Here is a 12,092-nt window from a genome sequence, read left to right as displayed (position 1 = left end):
CATATGTATGCATACATACGTATATTATATATTTCCATATATTATATACATGTGTATATGACCATATATTCTTATACACATATATGTGTTTTTATGATTTTGCAAACAATCTTAAAAATTTATTCAGTATTTTTACAGTCATTCATTATCTGTGGGACTCTGGACAAAATTTTAGACAACTTCTCAAGCCTTTAGTTATGTGTAAAATGGAGGAGATAAGGGAACTTGTAGGAAAATTGACTTAGAGGGACTAAATTTTCAGTATAAGTATGTATATAAGAAATCAGCAAACACTATAAATCAGGACTCCATTGACTTTGCTTGATTGTGTAGACTTAAAAAGTGATGGAGAAAACCTTGAGATGTCTTATTTATATGTATATACATATATATATATATATATATATATATATATATATATATATATATATATATATATATATATATGACAGCTGGTTGTTAATTATTTATGAACACACCCCTGATCAGATGATTTCTATAACTTTAATTCCTATATAGGGCCTAACCAAGAAAAAAAGCCATCTTTCTTTTTAACTTAAACCTTTCATACCTTTCATACCTCTATCTTAAGCCTTTTTATCTCATGATATACATCATAGCAGTGAAGAATGTTATCATTTCAATAAAAGTCCTTTTTGTATGTTAATAAAGTTATGAAAAAGTTCTTTCCAATGACCAATTCACTCTAGTTGGAAATCACTCAAATTTATAATGATGTGTATATCCTAATCCTTCCATTTTGCAAGTGGAAAAACTGAAAGATTTAGTGACTTTTCTGTGGTTTCATGACTATAAAATGCCTGATATCTCTAAAATAGAAATTCTATTATATAATTTTATTTTATTTCTCATTTTTTTGCTTTTTGATATGATTTTTCTTGAGCAGCAATATAATTGTATAAATATGCATGCCTATATTTGATGTTTACCATATATTGGATTATATGCTATCTAGTGGAGGGGTTGGAGATAAGGGGAGGGAAATTGGACCACAAGAGTCAATATCGAAAAAATTATCCTTGCATATGTTTTGAAAATAAAAAACTTCAACAAAAAAGTCTAGAACACAATTGAACATGAGGTGCTTAATAAATATCTATCTCTTTAAAATTAAAAAAATCATTCAAGATATCAAAATTCTAGGTAATTATTTAAAATTCTTTTTTCCTATTAATTACTAAGTGACTAAAATAAATGTGTGTGTAACTGAAAAAAAAAATTTCTGAATCATTATCTTTGCTCAGGCATGGTCCCATGTAAATATGCAGTAGATTTGCATGTTACTTTTTGATGGGTTTTTACATAACGACCTTATCCTGTGTTAGATTGAAAATATTCAGGCCAATCACAATAGGAAATATATTTATAAATAATATTTTGGATAATGCTTCTGTATAATAATTTAATCCATTCAACAAACATTTGTGAAACACACTAATATAAATATGTTAGGAGATGGGAGAATACACTTGGATCACAGAATATTGAATGTTAAAATTGGATGAGACTTTAGGAAACAATCTCATGCCAACAATTCATTTTACAGATGAGGAAATTAATATTCACAAAAATCAAATGATTATCCCTAAGCAGGAAAAATCATCTAATAAGGTGACTTGATCAAACTTAAGAAAAAAAATTGGTCCAAACACAAGAGAAAATAATCATGTAATTGGGGTATAAAGCAAGAATAGAACATTTTCCTTGGAAATTTAGTTGATAATGTCTCCTCTTTAAATTTTGAATAAACTGTGTAAAATTCTAATAAGGTTCCTCTGCTGTAGATTATGTTAGAGTGGTGAGGAGCTAAGAGCCTATTTGGCAGAATTACAGTCGTCATTATAAAGAAAATTGTTCCCCAGTTTAATAGGGAAAAACCTTAGCAGTTTTAAAATCAATTACACATTACCCAAAAATTACAAATAGAAACCATGTAAAACTATTCCCCATCTTGGAATTTGGAGGAATCATGAAGGCAGCAAATTTTCCTAGATGAGTTTTGATTCAACCATGTCTTCAAAGCACAGAATCTCAGAATATAATTGACTTAAGAAAAATCATAACATCTTATTTCTCTAAGAATAAGTTTTGTTTATTTAGTTTATAGATAACATGGGATAGTGGGAAAAGTACAGACTTTGTAGTCAAAGGTCTTGAGTTCAGGTTCTGATTCTATCATAGTCTCTGTCGCTTTGGACAAGTTATTAACTCTCTAAGCTTCAGTTTCCTCACCTGTAAAATGAGGAAATTGGCCTGAATGTGATAATATTTGTAAAATGCTCAGCATAATGTCTGGCACATAATAAACATTATCAAATTTTATTAGCTATCACTTTGAACCTGTAATTTCCATCACACAAAGAACTTGATGGCTCTCTCTGAGAGTTTTTTTTTTTTAATTACTAGAGTAACTGGTCAGAGGATGTGATTTTTTTTTTTGAAAGGGAACAAAGTTAAAAGAACTGAGAAATTAAGGGGTAAAATCTTCCTCAGCCTAACAGAAAGCAATGAGGTCAGTATGAAATTTGATGATAGTCAATGAGCTGATGAGGTCTAAGAAGATATGAAAATCATGAAATTCACTGAGCAAGGAGCTTGTTAGAAGAATTGCAGTTTCAAGAAAGTGAGAACATTAGACTGCTTTATATTCATTCCTTCTTCCCTTCTTTTGTCCCTAAAAAAATCCCTAATCCACCTTCCTTCCTAAACTCTAAACTGAAAGGGAGTCTCACTGAGGTTCCCTTGAAATAGAAAAAGCCTGAACCCTATGCTTCTTTCCTGACTCTTATATCAATATTTTTCTACTATACAATGATGTCCCTCATCATATCATTTTATCATTTCATATAATTATATCATGGCATGATCTGGCAAACCCATGCTACATTGTAGTAGCTTTAATTTATTATATTACATTCTTCTGTGCTATATATTACATTATGCTATCATGCTGCATTGTATTGCACAAATCTGACATATATAACATCTCAGAATTGTTTTTATAATAGAACTTTGTGAATCCTAAAATGTTGTTTCATTCAGTTAATAATTAATCAAAAAAGCAACAGCAGAGTAGATCAGAAAATTCCAAACTCTCCATATTCCCTCTCCACATGAGAAAAAATAGCACATCATTATATACATAGAGTAGTAAAAATAATTAAGAGTTGGGGCAAAATGGTGGTCCTTCTGGAATAACCAAAGAAACATGCAAAAAAAAATGGTTTGGCCTAATTGAAGTATAAACTCTCCAGGCTAACTGCATTGAAACCGCAAGTGAAGAACCCTGGAACTAGCTGGATCAAGAAGTTCTCTCAACTCCAACCACAGGAATTTTCACCTTCTAAATGATGTGGAGGGTCTTTAATAGAAGAGGGGAAGAAGGCAGAACTTCTCCTGATAAGGGACATTAGGCCTAGCTATGGTACCAAGATTCAGCACTGGGTAAGAAGGAACCAGTTTCTGTCCAAACAGCATGAAAGAGATGCTACTGTCTATGAGCAGTTACAAGAGGGTAGAATTCTTGGTTTCTTTTCTAGGATAGAAGGGAGAAATAAAGGAGGACCTGAAGCTAGATACACCATCCTCCTCACCCTAATACTAGAAATAATTACACTAACAAACTCATTTTTTAAATGAGCATCCAAAAGAGAAAGAACCCAACCATAGAAAGTTATTATGGGAATAGAGAAAAAAACAGACTTTGCTTTCAGAGAAGGATGCTGAGCATAAAAAGAAGAACGAACAAGAACAAGAAGAAAGTACAAGAAGCCTCTTGTATCCCAAAAAGTAATATTAAATAGTAACTTGCTCAAAAAAGAATTCATAGAAGGACTCAAAAAAGACTCTAAAAATCAACTGAGGAAAAAAAATTTAAAACTAACACTCCAAGAAAAACTAAAATATTATGAAAGAAAGCCAACCAATAGAAAAGGAGTTCCAGACTCTTAAAGAAGAAAATTAGTCTTTGAAAATTAGATATAGGCAAAGGGAAATAGGGAAAGTTATAAGAGAACAAGAAATAATAAAACAAAATATAAAGAATGAAAAGAAAGAAGAGAATATGAAATATCTTAAAAGAAAAACAACTGACATGGAGAATAGATAAAAAAATTAAAACATAAGAATAATCAGACTACCTGAAAACTATGATAAAAAAGAATATATTGACACAATAATAAGAGAAGTAATTAAAGAAAATTGTCCTGAAATGTTAGAACAAGATAGAAAAGTAGAAATTAAAAAAAAAAAAAAAAAAAAAAAACATTGATCATCAACTGTAAGAGATCCTACAAAGAAAATCTATGGGAACATCATAGTCAAATTCCAAAAATCCCATGTCAAAAAGAAAATATGAGCAACAAGAAAAAAGCAATTCAAATATGACAGTCACATAAGACCTAGCAGCAGCTATATTAAAAAAACAAACTATATGTCTTAAAGCCCTATATATCGAAGAACAAAAGAAATTAGCGTTTCCATTATCCTATTGATAAATGGTCAAAGGATGTGAATAGACAATTTTCAAATGAAGAAATTGAAATTATTTCTAGTTATATGAAAAGGTGCTCTAAATCACTATTAATCAGAGAAATTCAAATTAAGACAACTCTGAGATTTCACTACACACACTGGCTAAGATGACAGGAAAAAATGACAAACATTGGAGTGGATGTGGGAAAATTGGAACACTATTACAACATTGTTGGTGGAATTGTGAATGGATGCAGTTTTTCTGGAGAGCAATTTAGAAATATGTCCAAATGGTTATCAGACTGTGCATACCCTTTGATCCAGCAGTGTTTCTACTGAGCTTATATACCAAAGAGATCTTAAAGGAAAGGGACCTGCAGTGTAAAAATGTTTGTGGCAGCCCTTTTTGTAGTGGCAAGAAACTGGAAATTTGAAGAATGACTGAATAAGTCATAGTATTATTAATATTATGGAATATTATTTTTCTATAAGAAACAATCAACAGGATGATTTCAGAGAGGTCTGGAGAGACATACGTGAACTGATGCTAAGTAAAATGAGCAGAATCAGGAAATCATTGTACATGGCAACAACAAGATTATCCGATGATCAATTCTGATGGACAATCGCTCTCTTCAACGATGAGATGATTCAGATAAATTCCAATAATCTTGTGATGATAATGAGAGCCATCTACACCCAGAGAGAGAATTATGGGAACTGAGTGTGGATCACTCTTTTTTCACTCTTTTTTGTTGTGGCTGGCTTGAATTTTATTTTTTCTCATTTTTTTCTGTTTGGATCTGATTTTTCTTGTGCAGCAAAATAATTGTACAAATATGTATGCCTACATTGGATTTAACATATATATTAACATATAAACATATGTGGTTAACATATCTTGGACTACTTGCCAGCTAGCATAAAGGAAGAGGGAAGAAGGAAAAACTGTAACACAAGGTTTTCCATGAGTCAATGTTGAAACTATTATCCTCACATATGTTTTTGAAAATAAAAACAAATTCAATAAAAATAAATTTCTTATGATTTATTTTAAAAAGGACTAGGCTTTTGAACAAAAATATCAAATGCAAGGAAGGTAAGTATAATCCTGAACAAAAAAAATAGACATTCAATAAATTATCAGACTTTCAGATTTTGTTGCAAAAAGACCTGAACTTAATTTAACATACAAGTTCCAAGAGAAAATAAGGTAAAATATCAAAGACTAATTACAAGAAACTCAATAAGGACAAACTGTGGTTTGTTGGAATTTTTAATATACATGAAACTGTAAACTGTATGTTTAAGTAGATAATTGAGTAATTAAAAAAAAAAAGTTTGGAGGTAGAACTGATTATGATGTCATTCTAAAATCAAAGGCAGGGAATGTAGAAGGCGTAATTATCTTATACAAATGATTTGTGAGAGGAAGAACTGACACAAAAGAATTTGATAGGAAAGGAGGGCTTGGTAGTTTTGGGAATCTACTTGGATTTGGTTAAAGAGAGAGCAACACACATACACATATTTCTAAAAGAAATGAAAGTCTTCTAAATTCAGAAAGAAATGAGTGTAAATTGATAGGGAGAGGAAGGAGGGTTTGGATTAAAGAAAGAGAATGTGTGCATTTAGAAGGGAATAAGTCTTCTAAATGTGTACAGATATAGAGGGTGACAAAAAAGGATAAGGTGGGGGTAGTATAAAAGGGTATATAAATTAATGGGAATAAAATAAAGAGAAGCATGTCTGTGTGCGTGTGTGTGTGTGTGTGTGTGTGTGTGTGTGTGTGTGTGTGATATAAAAATCTTCCAAATTCAGATAGAAAAAAGAGAACAAAGGTAAAAGGTCAGGGAGAGGATGAGGGAAGGAACCTTGGAGGAATCAGGTAGGTTAAGTAATAGGAGAACAAGGTAGCAGGTAGAAATAAAGCAGAGAAATCTGAAGGGATGGGAAATAAGAAATACACACAAACAAAATAAAGATCAGAGTAGAATTTATTATGTAAAAAAAGCAGGAAAAATAATCATGATTCAGAGAAAGTTAAAATAGATTTAATCAAAGAAGAAAAATCAGGAAACTACACTATATCAGCTATATTAATCAAAAAATTTAGACTATTTAAAAATAACTAGACAGTATAAGTATTGCTGTGGTATAGGAAATTATTAATTAGTGGAATTAGAAAAATATGGAAGGACTTGGACTTATGAAAGAAGATGTTATCCACCTTCAAAGAAACAAAGGACAAACTAGCATAGTAGTCTTCCACAGATGCATATAAATATATATATGTGTGTGTGTTTATGTGTATAGGATGATAATTATCTATATGTATATATGTATGTATGTGCATATGTATATATACGTGTTTGTGTGTTTACATATATGTTGGGGGTGCTTATACACTTCATTATAGTCTTTTTTGGGATTAGGGGCAAAAAAGGAAAAAGAATAAAGTATAAAGTATACAATAAAGAACAAAAGAAAGCCTATTTAACAAAACATTTATTATATGGACTTTGTTAATGCTGTGAACATGGCATCTTTTTTTCTTTTCCTATTTTGTATTTAAATTTAAAATAAATAAAGAAAAAACAAAGAATCAGTAAACAAACACTGAGTTGGGGATGATTTTGGGTGATAACCCCATGTCACCTAGGTAAGGTAAAAAGTGGGTTTTATACTATATGTCACAAATGTCACAAATAGTGACAACCATATTAATCCTCATATCTCTCCTCCTGCTGATTATTTATTTCCTTAACAGCTTATGTCCAGATTTTAAGGGAATCAAGGGTTATGTTCTGATGTTTTCTCATAAATTATAAACACATAATCACTAACTCTGAACTCCACCAGAAACCTCTTTTTGCCAAATTCCTTCCTTCCTTCTTTTTTTCTTTCTTTCTTTCTCCCTTCTTCTATCCCTGTCTGTCTCTCTGTATGTGTGTCTCTGTCTGCCTTTCTCTGTCTCCCTCTCTCTCTTTTTCTGTTTCTATTTCTTTCTCTTTTTTCTCCCTCTTCTCAATCCATAGTGCTATGATAAACATTAGTGCTAGATCAATCAGTAGAGAAGCATTTATAATGTGTAAGGCAGTGTGCTAACTATACAATTTATTAATAGTGTAATAGGTATTACAAAGATGCAATACATATATATCTCAGTGATTCAGTGGCTTTGATAAAGATCACAACCAAAGATAGTTATAATCCTCAACCATAAATATTTATTTCTCCACAGACATTAGAGTCATTATCATAACATTGAGCTCTCAGAATTGAAGCCAAAACTTCTCAAGAATTCTCTTCCTTATCTTCTTCAAAGGATATGAGCTAAAAGCTCTTTATTTCACAAGATATTAGTTTGGATTCTCTTTTTATAAATAGCTAACAATCTCTTAGGAAACATTCTCTTACCCTTTTTTGTGTTATTTCCAATATTTTCATCCATGACAGTCAAATGAAAATTAATCTAGCTCTTTCCAAGATTTTATTTCCTCTTAAAGATGCATTAACAATACCTGCATAAGTATAGGAATGCCTTTTGAAGTTGGAATTACAAGCACATACAAAATCAGTACCAGGTAAGTTTTGTTAGGAAAAGGAAGATCATAAAAGAAATGATAATCAAGAAAAATCTCATCTAGAATATACAACAAAGTTTAATCTGCCTCACTCTCAGAGAAACAAGAAAGATGAAAGACATAAGCAGCCATTTAAAATAATCCACACAGATATTAATATTGGGCTATATGAGGTCTGTGACAATAGGTCTTTGCAATTTATTGGTTATATCCTCAGGATTACCTGTATGCTTCAGTGAGGCAATAACCACAAAAGTTGCGAAGGCTCACCATATTATACTTCCTCATCCTCCCACCATAAGCTTTAAAAACAGTTACAGTACTAAGAAGGTAAAAGTCTCTCATGCAGTACTTCATCCAAAAGCAGAATAGAACAAAAAGAAAAAAGTTCAAACTATCAGGTTTATATTTTGGCACTGTGCACAGATTTTTCTTCTTAAGATGAAGTCCATTTATTCCAGATCCTTTCTCAGAGGAAAGTTCATTCTCTGTATGAGAGGAAATCTTCCACTCCTCTAGTGCTCAATTCACAGTCACATTCAACACAACATTTCACAGACTAATTATTATTTCTTTGTGGATTATCTACTTATTGAACATTTTTCAGCAAAGGGGTAATCACAGCCTTAGTTCCCCATGCCACCCAGAATACACCCCCTTCATTTTCCAATAAAACTGCTAGACTAACACAACTAGCAAATTTCTGAAGGTGAGTTCAAGTCTGAGCCTTTGGGGTTCCAAGGTCCATGGTCTATGCATTATACATTCTGCTTTATAATAACTATAAGATGAACTTTTGAGAGAGCATCAAAACAGTTTGTAATTTTAAATTGGGCTGTTTCCTTATTAAATGTTATATTATTTTAAATTATTTAGAGCAAATTCTAAAACTGTATAAAAATTTTAAACAAACTATATTCAGAATAAAAAGTTTACATTCACTATTAAAGACTATGGGATTTTAGAGCTATCAGGTCTCTCTCATTTAGTCAAACCCACTGGCCTGGTAAAGAGAAATTTTAGATTCTTGGCAATCTCCTGACTGTATCTGATTATTCATGAATTCCCCAAAGCACAAGAGTCATTCCTGATGTTCCTCTTGATTTCCTCAAGTTGATTACAAGCAGTTGGAGAGTCAGTTGGAGAGTCAGTAATGTGAGCTGTTAGCAAACAACTTGTTGATTTTTCATCATTTTCACAGGCTCTTCTCACGCTAGGAAACACATCTCTGCTGAGTCACTGAGTAGTTGAGTTACTGAGTAATACACCAATCAAGTTTGTTTACCAATGACGAAAAGTAAAAGTGCAATGGAATTTACTACAGCTTCAGGAAATATGTGTAAAAATCTTTGTCTCCCTCCTGTGAACGTTGAAAACATGCCTTATGTAATACTCTTGGCTATCCCTAAGAAACTTGCAGTGAGATTGTTATAAACCAAATTTGGCATATTATAAATGTCATCAGGTCTAAAAGGCAGGAAGAGTACTTGAAAGATGCCTTTCAAAAACATGTCTCTGTGAAGAAAACCATGAACATTCATTCCTTCTCTTTTCAAAAAGATAATTTCATATTTTGTACTATTAATTTTATAGATAAAACCACTAATGCTTTTTAGTTTATTCACTCTTCATGTTAACATACAAAAAATATATCAACAACAGTGTTCAAATTCATTCCTTTTTTTTTTTTAATTCACAGTCAGATGCTGTGCCTCTTGGTACAAGGAAATAAATTAGAAATATTGTCTTAAATTACCATTTAAAAACATATAGACAATCACTGATGACTGAAAAGTAACTAAAAGGAGATTTCAGTTCAATTTTACAAATACATAAGCACTTGTCAAGAAATTATAATGTGTCAACAAGCATTTATTAAAAATCTGTTCTGGTAGGCTGCAGATTAAAAAATAAGAACAATAGCTGTTACCTTCAGAAAGGTCTCATTCTACTAAGAGAGATTTGCAGATAATCACACATACATAATGAGGGAAAGGAAAGGGGGAACTCTGTTTGTCAGTGCATAGATAGTAAGAAACCCTGTTTCTCGGCACAAAGATCCCATGAGGTTCAGTGTCCCCTATAAATGAATTTACAGGCCCGAAAACCTAGATAGATAAATAAAAGGCTTATTGTAGAAATTTGGAAGTAAAGCTTAGTAAGAAAGAAGCCAGGGCCAGAGGTGACCACTATGCAGGCAGCAACCCTTTACATGGTCAGTAGGATACCAATACCACGTGTTGGCTGGAAGGACTCCTGCAAAGAGAGCTCTCCGGCTAGTTTCTTTTATACCTAGAAGATAATGGGCGGTACCCCCCAAGTTCTTGGCAGGCTTTTCAGTTAGCTCAGATCAGGTGAGGGCTGGGGGAAGCTGAGCTGATTGTGGGTCTGGGCCGGGATATTCAAAGGGTGCCTTTGACCAGGATTTGTGAATCAAAGTCAGCCATGGGTTGGGCAATTAGAAAGGAATTTTAAAGGGACCTCAACCCCCATCATACATACATATGAGAGACCATGTGGTATAATGGTTACAATGCAGCCTATTAACATGTAAATTGATTAAAATGACTGAGGAAGCAAAGTTTCAAGCTTTCAATCATATAAATTTATTAAGGAATGTATCCCAGTTGCATAGGAAATTAAGACCAGGTCTCCTCAGCTTGATACTTGATCCAGGATACTAGGGGGAAATATTTTTATTCCATTAAAAGCAAATAATTACCAGGATGGAAATCAGAATACAAGGTTATATAATCTGATTTCTATTTGGAGGAAAGATGAGAAACTTTCCAAGTTGGGTCAAGGAGAGCAAACAGGTACAATTCCCCAAAATCAGAAAAAGAAGTGTTCCAGCTCCCTCCAAGTGTCTGAATTCAATCAAAAGAACAAAGGAAATTTACCAGTTTAGGGTTAGTTTCCAGAATAGGCATATGGGGTTTTTGTGACATATAATTTTGAGAAAATTACTTGCATCAGTCTTCTGATTGAACTGTGTATCTGGTCAGCACAGCCTGATTTCTTAGTTAAGGACCTCTAAGTAACAGGTAAAGGTGATCCAGTTTTTCTGGGAGATGACTATGAGCCACTACATAGAATTCCCAATCGCTCTATTTTTGTATGTCTGCATTTTTTTTTCCTTCACAGGCTAATTATACACTATTTCAAAGTCCAATTCTTTTTGTACAGCAAAAGAACTGTTTGGACATGTATACATATATTGTATTTAATTTATACTTTAACATATTTAACATGTATTGGTCAACCTGCCATCTAGGGGGAGAAGGAGGGGAAAAATTAGAACAAAAGGTTTGGCAATTGTCAATGTTGTAAAATTACCCATGTATATATATCTGGTAAATAAAAACCATTAAAAAATAATAATGCAATAAAGTTTTCTCACACTTCTCATAATTTACAAAATTTTCTCACAAAACAGAAATTGGATTTAATACACAAATGAACAGAAAGAAAATTGAGCTAACTTCAGAACTGAGTTACAAAATAGTCAAAGTAATTCAATCAATTCCTACAACTCTCTGAATTCCCCTTTGGTTTAAGAAAGGAAGGGACAATCCTGCTTCCCCCATAGACCACTTATCTGTAAGTCAATTTTTCAAGGTTTTTAATGTGATCATTCTCATAATCAATATGATGTGTCAGGAAAAGACCATTAAGAAACATCTTCTCACATAGTCTAATACAACAATTAACACAATGTCTAAGAATAATGATGATGATATATAAACCTTGTTAAATAGGCTTTCTAGGTAAACAAAGTCAGGTTATAGAACAAATTGCGTAGAGGATTCACAATGGATTCATTGTCCAAAAATACCATGAAACAAAAAACCAAAGAAATATAATGGCAATCATCAATATTAAATAACATGAAGTCTTCTAGTGTCCTAGTAACCCTCTAAAAATGTCCATTTAATCATTTTGTCTTGACTTCCATATGTTCCATGTAACCATCTCTTGGACACTCTGGAATACATCTCATTCTCAGGACAT

The 12,092-nt window shown here is 32.3% G+C and overlaps 1 long non-coding RNA gene across 1 annotated transcript in view; it reads left to right on the top strand.

Moving 5' to 3' along the window:
• The window catches only part of LOC141565509 (uncharacterized), a 33,790-nt gene extending 24,296 nt beyond the window's left edge, over positions 1-9,494 (top strand). Inside the window, exon 2 of the long non-coding RNA XR_012489043.1 lies at positions 9,283-9,494. This is a non-coding gene — a long non-coding RNA (uncharacterized LOC141565509). The remainder of the gene's footprint in view (positions 1-9,282) is intronic.
• Positions 9,495-12,092: the final 2,598 nt, after the last annotated feature.

Source organism: Sminthopsis crassicaudata, chromosome 4, assembly GCF_048593235.1.
Source record: "Sminthopsis crassicaudata isolate SCR6 chromosome 4, ASM4859323v1, whole genome shotgun sequence".
NCBI classification, from domain to species: Eukaryota; Metazoa; Chordata; class Mammalia; order Dasyuromorphia; family Dasyuridae; genus Sminthopsis; species Sminthopsis crassicaudata.
This window is presented reverse-complemented; position numbering and strand designations above follow the sequence as displayed.